This window comes from Schistocerca cancellata, chromosome 3 (genome assembly GCF_023864275.1).
Source record: "Schistocerca cancellata isolate TAMUIC-IGC-003103 chromosome 3, iqSchCanc2.1, whole genome shotgun sequence".
Classification (NCBI taxonomy): Eukaryota; Metazoa; Arthropoda; class Insecta; order Orthoptera; family Acrididae; genus Schistocerca; species Schistocerca cancellata.
In genome coordinates, this window is record NC_064628.1 from 690,098,735 (window position 1) to 690,110,679 (window position 11,945).

The window sequence follows — 11,945 nt, forward strand, 5'->3', positions numbered from 1 at the left end:
AGGCCTTGTCTTGTTACCTATTTGATTCTCAGTTGCCTTCACTAATTCATCTCTTGTAGCTGCCCATTAGTCTTCTACTGTATTCCTTTCCCCTGTTCTAGTCAATCGTTGCCTAATGTTCCGTCTGAAACTCTCAACAAACTCTGGTTCTTTCAACTGATCCCGGTCCTACCTCGTCAATTTCCTACCTTTTTGCAATTTCTTGAGTTTTAATCTACATTTCATAACCAATAAATTGTGGTCAGAGTCCACACTTGCGACTGGAAATATTTTACAATTTTAACTCTGGTTCCGAAATCCCTATTTTACTATTGTGTAATCAATGTAAAACCTTCCAGTGACTCCAGGTCTCTTCCACATATGCAGATAAATTTACAGAGATTTAAATACAATGCTTCAACATTAATTCAGATATGTGTAGTATCAATATTTAAATACGCAACAACTTATATATGAAGTTATTCACAGGAGATACTGATACTGACTGTTATCGTACATTTCTTATTGTGTTACTGACTTGACTGCATTACAGTGTCGATTACACTTCGCCATTGTAGGTTTTGCGAGTGCAGTGGTTATTATAACCCCCAGTCTCCTCTTCTTCTTCTGTGTTGGATTACTTTTCTCCAGAGAAAAAAAATGGCTCTGAGCACTTTGGGACTTAACATCTGTGGTCATCAGTCCCCTAGAACTTAGAACTACTTAAACCTAACTAACCTAAGGACATCACACACATCCATGCCCGAGGCAGGATTCGAACCTGCGACCGTAGCAGTCGCGCGGTTCCGCACTTTCTCCAGAGAAGTCTCTCCAAAAGTGAGTGAGAACAGACAGGTGTGACTCATAGTTGTGACGACGTCTTTGAGTTACTTTTTCTAGAATGTAACTGAAGTTTAATAGTGGTGCTAGGATCGGATTACGATAATGATCACTGCAGGAGATGGTACATAGAACGAAGTTCGATCACAGTACAGAGGACGAATTTCGATCGTGGAACGGAGAACGAACAAGAATCGCGACACAACCTTCAGTGATACCCAGACTGAAGATCGATTGTGCTGTAAAAACCGAACTTCGATCGTGGTACTTAGAACGCACAGTTATTGCGTGTTAACCTAGAAGGTGGTACACAGGACGATCGTTGAATGTGGTGCGTAGAACGAACAAAAATTGCAGCTCTTCTTAACCTGCACGCATGGTCTAAATCTGCTTGGACTCCAGTTGCCTCTATTAAAGAAGTAACTGGGACGCCAGTACATGGCGTTTGGCTGTGTGTTGCTCCTCTCTCGCACCTAGGTGTGAGACCTGAAGCAACAGACGCAGGCTCAGCCGGCGGCAGCTGCGTCTTCTGCGCCATTTAGGGTCAGATCAAGCAGCACCTCGTCGGTGACGGAAATACTGTTACCACGTGAGACATTATCAAGCTGTAAACACTGCATCACAGGATGTGCTCATAAAATGGTGGAAGAACAGCTTCTGAGTACTGAGTTTGCTATCCGTGAGGTGAAACTGTCTGCCACAGATGAGATACGTAATGAGCTTGCCCAGGAATTCAGAGCTAAGAAACTATCACTGATATACGTGCAAAATTTGATACTCACATTAATAATATTCACTGCCACACAGTCACATGTGGTAGGGAAAGTCCAGGCATTAAACAATGACAACGCCACACCGCGTGCAAATTTAGAGATATAGATTGAGGCCAGAGCACAATAGGTGGTTGAGTCCTTGGTTACACAAAGACGAGCACGTCTAGAGGGACAGACTGATATCCTAAAAAGAGAAAACAATAAACTCAAGGACGAGATCACAGTGCTAGAGGTTAAAAACATACCCAACGCAAGCAAGAAGACAGAGAAGCCGCAAGAAGAGACATTGGGTTGAACTTAGAAAATGAGCATCTCAAGGAGACAGAGAATAAATAATCACCTTTGACCTAAGGTGCACTAAACTAGAAGAGGCCAAGGCAAAACAGAATCCAACACTCTTCACTAAATCGACAGAAAACAATGACGCGAATGAATGTTAAACGAACTGACAATATGCACAGATCCAAGAAAAAGAAAAAGTGAAGATAAGATGAATCTGGAGAACACAGTATGTTGCGATAGCGGACAGACGCAGGAAGATTGTAAAAGTGTTTTGCAGAATCACTGAAACATGCCAGACATTAAGAGTGAATTAATAAAAGAGAGAAGACCATTAGTAGCAATGTCCTACTTATCGGGATGTTGAGTTCCTGGATGAACTGTATGAGTTAAAATTATCAGCACACATCAGAGTGGGCCAGAGCCACTATCGGAGAAGTTTAATCTTAATGTATTGAAACAAGAAGCAACATGAAAGGCAAACGGGAACGTGAAACAACTCCCTAGCTCTAGCAGAAATTATTTTTAACTGAAAAAGATACATGGAAGAATTGAATAACACAGAAACGAATATTCTTAGATAGTTCTTTCATATTTTAAACTCTCTCTGTGTGCTGACCATCGTTCTCGGCGTTCGCCCCTGCAGCAGCGCGGTTCCGGATTGAAGCGCTTAGAACCGCTCGGTCACAGCGGCCGGCTGGCGACAGCAGCATGGTTTGTTGCAGCAAGACACTTTAATCAGTAAGTATGAAGTAACATCACTAATAAATACGCGGGCCATGCGGGACACCTTTCTTGATAATATAAATGATCTGGTCCTAATGTGTAAGGTAGCTAAGTTAGAACCGATAGTTACACGTAAGCTAAAACGTGTGCTCTTGCAGTGAACTACGTTTCAGACCGCATTAATTTTGAAAGTAGAAGAGCTGGAACATGAAGTAATGGAGAGAGAGACTCAAAACTTCTCTCGCTCTCTCACGCACAGTTCATTCACAACATATAGAGTGTCAATATGCATCTCATAACAACATCTACAAAATGCAACAAAACACAGAGAAAGGCAGAATATGCCAAACGATTTGAGACAACAAAATGTAAACAACACGTAAAACCTGTTAAGTTTATGTCAGGAAGATACCGTAACTCAGAGGCAGACCCTTAGGCAGTCAATGTGATGCCTCGCCTCCAGCCACAGTAATGCCTACTAAACAGAACGATACCGGCAGTGAAGCGTGTAAAGAAAGTAAAAGTGATGTAAGACCTTAGTTTCTCCCATCGAATACAATGAATAGGAATGCACCCGGGTGGCGAAGTCGACTAAGGCTAGTATTACGACGCGCAGTGCAAACCAATTTAAATCCGTAAACATGATACACATACATAAACACACACACTCACACACACACACACACACACACACACACACACACACACACACACACACATCACCGCCATTACAAACCGCAGATGACCGAAGTCAGAAGTCATCAACAGTGAAGTTAATAATCAACGGGTGAGTTAACAAAGTCTGACCCTCTGTTTTTACACAAGTGAGAGAGCAGTATTCCATGCAGAATTCAAACAAAAACCACCATCTCTATTTATTAGGTTACTTGCTAATTTAATTTCAACAGATTTCTTAAAAACACTTTTCCAATAACTGGAAATGCATGTCAGAATCTTCGTGTTGTTATATTTCATAGTATGACCGCTCCCACGACAATGCCGTGCAATGGCGGATTTGCTCGGCGGTTGCAAGCGCATGTGCCGCTTACGCTCAGTACAAAAAATGGCTCTGAGCACTATGGGATTTAACTTCTAAGGTCATCAGTCCCCTAGAACTTAGAACTACTTAAACCTAACTAACCTAAGGACACCACATACATCCATGCCGGAGGCAGGATTCGAACCTGCGACCGTAGCGGCCGCGCGGTTCCACACTGTAGCGCCTAGAACCGCTCGGTCGCGCCCGCCGGCCTACGCTCAGTACACCGGTCCTGATAGTCTGATCAATATACGACATGACGCAAGTGCTAGGAACGTGGTAGGCACCCGCCTTAGGCAAACCAAGATCATCCTTTGCAGAACTTAAAGGAGCCTGATTTTAGATGGGTTCGAAAACACACAGTCATTTATATTGTGGCAAAGATTTGGAGGAAATTGCCTTGGAGTTTGCGGCTTTGAAACCTGCGTGTTTTTTCAGATGTGTAGACGATACCGTTGTTGTTTGGCCTCATGGCAGTGAGAATTTAAACGACTTTTTAGAACACCTGAATTCAATGCACCAGAATATCCGTTTCACGATGGAGATGCAAAAGGTTGGCTGTCCTTCCTTCCTTGATGTGTTGGTCAGCAGGGCGGTGGATGGTACGTTGGTACTCGGCGTTTGTAGGAAGCCTACTCTCACTGACTTATATCTGCAGGCTGACAGTTGTCACGATCCAGCTCAACGTGAAAGGGTACTTCGTACCTTGTTTCACAGCACCATTTCATCTCGGATACTGAGAGTCTGTCAGCTGAGTTAGCCCATCTCGAAGTCACCTTTCGTCAGAATTGTTATAGTCAAAGACAGTTTCCACGTGCGTTGCGCAGTCGACCAACTGTGCACCGGGTGAGTGGTGATAATACCGTGGTAGCGCCAAAGTCTGCGGCCTTTTTGCCTTACGCAGGGAGCATTTCGAACAGGATTGTCCGTATTTTGCGGAAATATGATGTGAAGTGTGTGTTTCGACCCTAAGGTTAGGGTCCTTTTAGGCTCTGCAAAAGACGATCTTGGTTTGCGTAAGGCGGGTTTCTACCGTGTTACTTGCAGTTGGGGCATGTCATATATTGGTCAGGCTATCAGAACTGTGGGGAACCGGTGTACTGAGCATAAGCGGCACACACGCTTACAACACCGAGCAAATCCGTCATTGCAGAACATTTTCTTGGCAGCGGTCACCCTATGGAAAATAACAACACGGAGATTCTGATACGCACTTCGAACCATTGGGATAGTGTTATTAAGTAAACTGTTGCAATTAAATTAGCAAGTAACGTTACATATAGATATTGTGGTTTTTCTTTAAATTCTGTCTGGAATCCTGGTCTCTCACTTGTCGAAAAACATAAGGGCAGAGTTTATGCGACCTCATCCGTTCATTATTAATTTCATGATCGATAACTTTTGACTTAGGTCATCTTTGTCATCTTTGTGATGACGCTAGTGTTTACAGTGGGCGGTGTGTGTGTGTTCTTTTTGCGGAGTTTCTCTGAAAATCGAGGTTTTAAACTGGATTGTACAGCACTTACGTGCTGCTATTTTAATTTTAAAACGGCAGGGTGTGCTCCTGTCGAAATATCTGCTATTATCGACGACATCATCCGGCTGCATTCCCGTAAGTAATTTGAAAAATGGTGCAGCTTGTGATGTAGCAGGGATACCACTAACCCTGAATGATGTGGTGTTTGGGGACGGAGTGATACCACCATCAGTCCCCAAAGTCGTGGCGTTTGATGAAGTAAGAACAACCCCATCAACTGCCATTGATGGAAAACAAATCAGGAGACAGGCAGTGACAAATCAGCAAGACACGTAAGTTTATGACAACGTATAAAGCCATAAAACAAATGGGGGAGTAAAGTAACTCTCACCATAAGGACTGTAAACAAGATAAATTGGTAGAGGTACATAAACAAACGGTGGATAACATAAAAGGTAGCTCTCTTTCTTCAGGCCACAAGTGGTCCACCGGGACCATTCGACTGCCGTGTCATCCTCAGTTGAGGATGTGGATGGAGGGGCTTGTGGTCAGCACACCGCTCTCCCGGTCGTTATGATGGTTTTCTTTTGACCGGAGCCACTACTATTCGGTCGAGTAGATCCTCAATTGGCATCAGGAGGCTGAGTGCACCTCGAAAAATCCAACAGCGCATTGTGGCTGGATGGTCTCCTATCCAACTGCCGGCCACGGCCGACAGCGCTTCACTTCGGAGATCCCACGACAACCGGTTTATCCACTGCGGCAAGGCCGTTGCTAGGGTAACATAGAGGACGAACATATAGACAACCACAAGCAGGAAGTAACAAATTATAGTAAGTATGAGCTGAACAACAATCAGGATGAAAAAGCGCATAACCATAATCAATAAGCAGAAAATAGCAGTAAGTTTGAATTAAACTTAAAGCTCAATAGGCTCGTGAAAATGAATATCCTGTAAACTGCACAAAGATTATTTGTACGATTATCGGCCGGCCGCGGTGGCCGACGGTTCTAGGCGCTCAGTCCGGAACCGCGCGACTGCTACGGTCGCAGGTTCGAATCCTGCCTCGGGCATGGATGTGTGTGATGTCCTTAGGTTAGTTAGGTTTAAGTAGTTCTAAGTTCTAGGGGACTGATGACCATAGATGTTAAGTCCCATAGTGCTCAGAGCCATTTGAACCATTTTTTTTGTACGATTATCAAATGAGAAGGATGATTCCATCTGCTTCCCAATAACAGAACAGACTGATAGGATCATCTTTCGTACGGAAAACTTGCCCACTTGTGGAGTGTGTATACAGATCTTCAGTTGGTGCATAAGTTCGTGGCGTTTTTGTTTGGCATGTTTCTATTCCGGTTGCCATAGATTTATTTATCGACTGTCATTTTTATTTGTCGTTCACTGTTGCTATCAGAGTTTACATGCTATTTTGTCATTTGGAGATAGTGAGTGGAGCTGTGGGCGCTAGAAAATGGAGCGCCAAGTGGAGAGATCAGAACATTTCCGACATATTCTTCTGTTTGAGCTCAGTAGAGGGGTGACAGGAGCGGAAACAGTCAAAAACATCTGTGCCGTGTATGGGAATAATGACATATGAGGATAATGCCATTGGTCAGAATATGGCAAGAAAATGGTTTTTTCGTTTTAAGGAGGATCGTTTTGACATTAGGGATTGTCCCCTTTCATGAAGACCTTCCGGGTTTGATGAAGATCGTTTACACGCATTAATCCACAATGCTCCACGTCAGTATATTCGAGAACTAGCAAATGTGATGAACTGTGATCATTCCACCATCGTGCGACATTTGCATGCAATGGGGAAGTATTAAAAATCGGATGTATAATTACCGCATGCTAGAAGCCAAAATCACGAAAACCAGCGAGTTTGCACCTCTGCTTGCTCGTCATCAATTGGCAAGTGAACACCACCGACCATTCTTGTCCTGTATCTTTATTGGCGACGAGAAATGGTGTCTTTATGGTAACACAGGAAATTGAGCCCAAACAAAGCAGCAACCTCCCGCACAAAGTCCTGCGCTCATGCACTAAAGATAATATGCGTCTGGTGGAACAACGACTGTGTGGTGTACTACGAATTGCTTCCCTGAAGCGTAACCGACTCTGCTGACATTTATTGCCAACAGCTGAGACTGCATGCCCAGTCCATGAACAACGACCATGAAGACTGCGTGAAGTGGTGCTACTACACGATAATGACCGCCTGCATTCTGCTAGACTGACAAGAAACACTATACAAGGAGTTGGCTTGTGAAGTCATGGCGCACCCACCTTATTCACCTGATATTGCGCCCTCAGATTTTCACTTTTTCCGCTCTCTATCGAACAACCTTCAAGGAACTTCCTTTCCGGATGCGTTCCAAACATGGCTCGACGAGTTCTTCGGCTCAAAACCATGTGATTTATACAGCCGCGGAATCGAAAAGATACCGCAGCGTTGGCAGACTGTTGCAGATAGTGAAGGAGAATATACAGGGTTATTACAAATGATTGAAGCGATTTCACAGCTCTACAATAACTTTATTATTTGAGATATTTTCACAATGCTTTGCACACACATACAAAAACTCAAAAAGTTTGTTTAGGCATTCACAAATGTTCGATATGTGCCCCTTTAGTGATTCGGCAGACATCAAGCCAATAATCAAGTTCCACACTCGGCGCAGCATGTCCCCATCAATGAGTTCGAAAGCATTGTTGATGCGAGCTCGCAGTTCTGGCACGTTTCTTGGTAGAGGTGGTTTAAACACTGAATCTTTCACATCACTATGCGTGAAACTTGCCCGCATGCGTTCAACCGTTTCTTCCCTCACTGCAGGCCGACCCGTTGATTTCCCCTTACAGAGGCATCCAGAAGCTTTAAACTGCGCATACCATCGCCGAATGGAGTTAAGCAGTTGGTGGATCTTTGTTGAACTTCGTCCTGAAGTGTCGTTGCACTGTTATGACTGACTGATGTGAGTGCATTTCAAGCACGACATACGCTTTCTCGGCTCCAGTCGCCATTTTGTCTCACTGCGCTCTTGAGCGCTCTGGCGGCAGAAACCTGAAGTGCGGCTTCAGCCGAACAAAACTTTATGAGTTTTTCTACGTATCTGTAGTGTGTCGTGACCATATGCCAATAATGGAGCTACAGTGAATTTATGAAATCGCTTCAATCATTTGTAATAGCCCTGTATTATTGATGCCTCAAGTCTCTGTTATATTTATCTGTTGTACTTATACACGGTGGTCCATTGATAGTGACCTGGCCAAATATCTCACGAAATAAGCATCAAACGAAAAAACTACAAACAACGAAACTCGTCTAGCTTGAAGGGGGAAACCAGTAGGCGCTCTGGTTGGCCCGCTGGATGGAGCTGCCATAGGTCAAACGGATATCAACTGCGTTTTTTAAATGTAGTAACCCCCATTTTTATTACATATTCGTGTAGTACGTAAAGAAATATGAATGTTTTAGTTGGACCACTTTTTTCGCTTTGTGATAGATGGTGCCGTAATAGTCATAAACGTATAAGTACGCGGTATCACGTAACATTCCGCCAGTTCGGACGGTATTTGCTTCGTGATACATTACCCGTGTTAAAATGGACCGTTTACCAATTGCGGGAAAGGTCAATATCATGTTGATGTATGGCTATTGTGATCAAAATGCTCAACGGGCGTGTGCTATGTATGCTGCTCGGTGTCCTGGACGACATCATCCAACTGTCCGGAGCGTTTGCCTGATAGTTACGTTATTTAAGGAAACAGGAAGTGTTCAGCCACATGTGAAACGTCAACCACGACCTGCAACAAATGATGATGCCCAAGTAGGTGTTTTAGCTGCTGTCGCGGCTAATCCGTACATCAGTGGCAGACAAATTGTGCGAGAATCAGGAATCTCAAAAACGTCGGTGTTTAGAATGCTACATCAACATCGATTGCACCCGTACCATATTTCTATGCACCAGGAATTGCATGGCGACGACTTTAAACGTCATGTACAGTTCTGCCGCTGGGCACAAGAGAAATTACGGGACGATGATAGATTTTTTGCACGCGTTCTATTTAGCGACGAGGCGTCATTCACCAACAGCTGTAACGTAAACCGGCATAATATGTACTATTGGGCCACGGAAAATCCACCATGGCTGTAACAAGTGGAACATCAGTGACCTTGACGGTTTAATTTATGGTGCGGCATTATGGGAGGAAGGATAATTGGCCCCCATTTTATCGATAGCAATCTAAATTGTGCAATGTATGCTGATTTCCTACGTAATGTTCTACCGATGTTGCTACAAGATGTTTCGCTGCATGGGGGTTCCTATTTAAACAAACGCAGTTTATATCCGTTTGACCTATAGCAGCGCCATCTAGCGGGCTAACCACAGCGCCACTGGTTTCCCCCTTCAAGCTACACAAGTTTCGTTCTTTGTAGTTTTTTCGTTTGACGCTTATTTCGTGAGATATTTGGCCCGGTCACGATCAATGGACCACCCTGTATAAATTAAAACTCTACGAACTTACGTACCAACCCGATAGATCTAAATTGAACCGCCAAATCCAAAACTTTCTACTAAAACACCTCTCTGAACATCGGGTGTCGTCGTATTCAGATCGAGTGGAAATGGATGTAACCCATATTTTACGTTGTTCGTGGGGTTTACTGAACTATAGAGACACTTTTTTTTTCAGCGCACTCATATTCGGAAGCAGCGGGGTTCAAATCCTAATTCGGCCACAGAGATTTAGGTTTTTCATGGTTTCCTTACAGATGCCGGAATGGTTCCTTTAATATTGCAGTGTCGATTTCGTTTCCTATCCTTCCCCACTCCAAGCTAGTGGTCCGCCAGTAATAATTAAATCGTCGACGGGGCGTTAAGCCTCAATCTTCTTTGTTTCTTCGTGCCTCGGCTTGTGTGCCAAGAGAATAAATTGATTAGCGAAGGAGAGAGATAAGTATTTTTGCAACTTACTATAGTGCTGTGTTTGCGTTGTCACTGATAGTACAGAATTGAAAGGAATGGTGGAACAGTCAAACTTTACGTGCTATACAACGAACAGTTCATCAACAGTTCCACACTGCATTCTACCATGCCATATTGCAGAATGTTGTGAAATTGACCGACATGCAACGTGTATGAGAATATCTATCACCAAATGTACTCGGAACTATTGCATTCCGCTCCTGAGCAGTTCACAGGCACTTCATAGCCTAGGGTAGCAGGAGGACCAGTTACCGCAATACTAAGAGTTCTGGCCGTATACTGTTGAAGTTTTCATTCGTGGTCTTCAGTTTGTTTGCATTATTCGTTCACTAACGGCATATTCCAATGAAGAGACATTTGATATGTTTATGATCTTCAGATAATGTCGCCCTAATTGCCTACAGATTTTTGCAGGGAGATATCACGATCGTCCACACTCGTTGTTACTATATGACATGTTATTCGGCGACTGGAGGCACTGATGTACCATACAGCGAAGATACAACTGACGCAAAATTGCAACAAACAAATAAGAAACGAGAACAGAGACCCCAAAATGCAGATATTATTGCTGTAATAAATCTTGATTCATACATTTGTACATGAAAAATAGCAGGGGAGAAGAAGCAACTTCTGGAGAAATCTACTTGATAGTTGTTTACACATCCATATCACATTTAGAAGGTGCAACAGGTCTACTAAAGAGACTGCTTACACCACGCTTGTCCGCTCTATTCTGGAGTATTGCTATGCGGAGTGGGATCCGCATCAGGTGGGACTGTCGGATACCATCGAAAAAGTACAAAGAAGAGTAGCTCGTTTTGTATTATCTCGAAAAAGGGGAGATAGTGTCACAGACATAATACGTGAGTTGGAGTGGCAATCATTAAAACTAAGGCGGTTTTCGTTGCGAGGGGATCTTCTCATGAAATTTCAATCACCAGTTTTCTCCTCCGATTGTGAAAATATTCTGTTGCCACACAATTACATATGGAGAATTGATCATCACGATAAAATAAGAGAAATCAGGGCTCGCACAGAAAAATTTAAGTGCTCGTTTTTCCCGTGAGAGTGGAACAGTAGAGACACAGCTTTAAGGTGGTTCATTGAACCCTCTGCCAGGCACGTCATTGTGAACAGCAGAGTAATCACGTAGATGTAGATGTAGACATCCATGTTCATCAGACGTTAAGTGAAGACGAATCGTTCACAGCATCTGGATTCTAAATCAAAATCTGGACTTCACGACTGTTACGCTGTATCTTGGTGGGGATATTTGCAATTATGTGTGTCACTCCGTCTTCAGGCCAGAAGTTGCCCATCGGGACCATCCGACCGCCGCGTCATTCTCAGCTGAGGATGCGGATAGGAGGGGCGTGTGGTCTGCTCACCACTCTCCCGGTCGTTATGGTGGTTTTCTTTGAACGGAGCCGCTACTATTCGGTCGAGTAGCGCCTCAATTGGCATCACGAGGCTGAGTGCACCCCGAAAAATGGCAACAGCGCATGGCGGCCTGGATGGTCACCCATCCAAGTGCCAGCTACACCCTACAGCGCTTAACTTCGGTGATCTGACGGGAACCGGTGTTTCCACTTCGGCATGGCCGTTGCTGCATTTGCAGTTATACTTCCGAGGTAAATACCTGAATGCTCACTATTGATCAGATGAAAATCCTCATTGGTTACACCAGGAAGATACTCGTAAATGACATATCAGCAGCATAAATGCCTGGTGTGGACTCATCCATTACAAAGTTATAGGACGTAATTTTATCAATGTAAAATTAATTTAGGCGTGGTACTCTTTATTCCTCCAACAAGCCTTAAAGGCTTCCAGATAG

General features: G+C 43.8%; 1 pseudogene; it reads right to left on the reverse strand.

The window, feature by feature from the left end:
* Positions 1–11,598: 11,598 nt before the first annotated feature.
* Positions 11,599–11,716, reverse strand: LOC126177713 (5S ribosomal RNA; annotated as a pseudogene).
* Between the last annotated feature and the right edge of the window lie 229 nt (positions 11,717–11,945).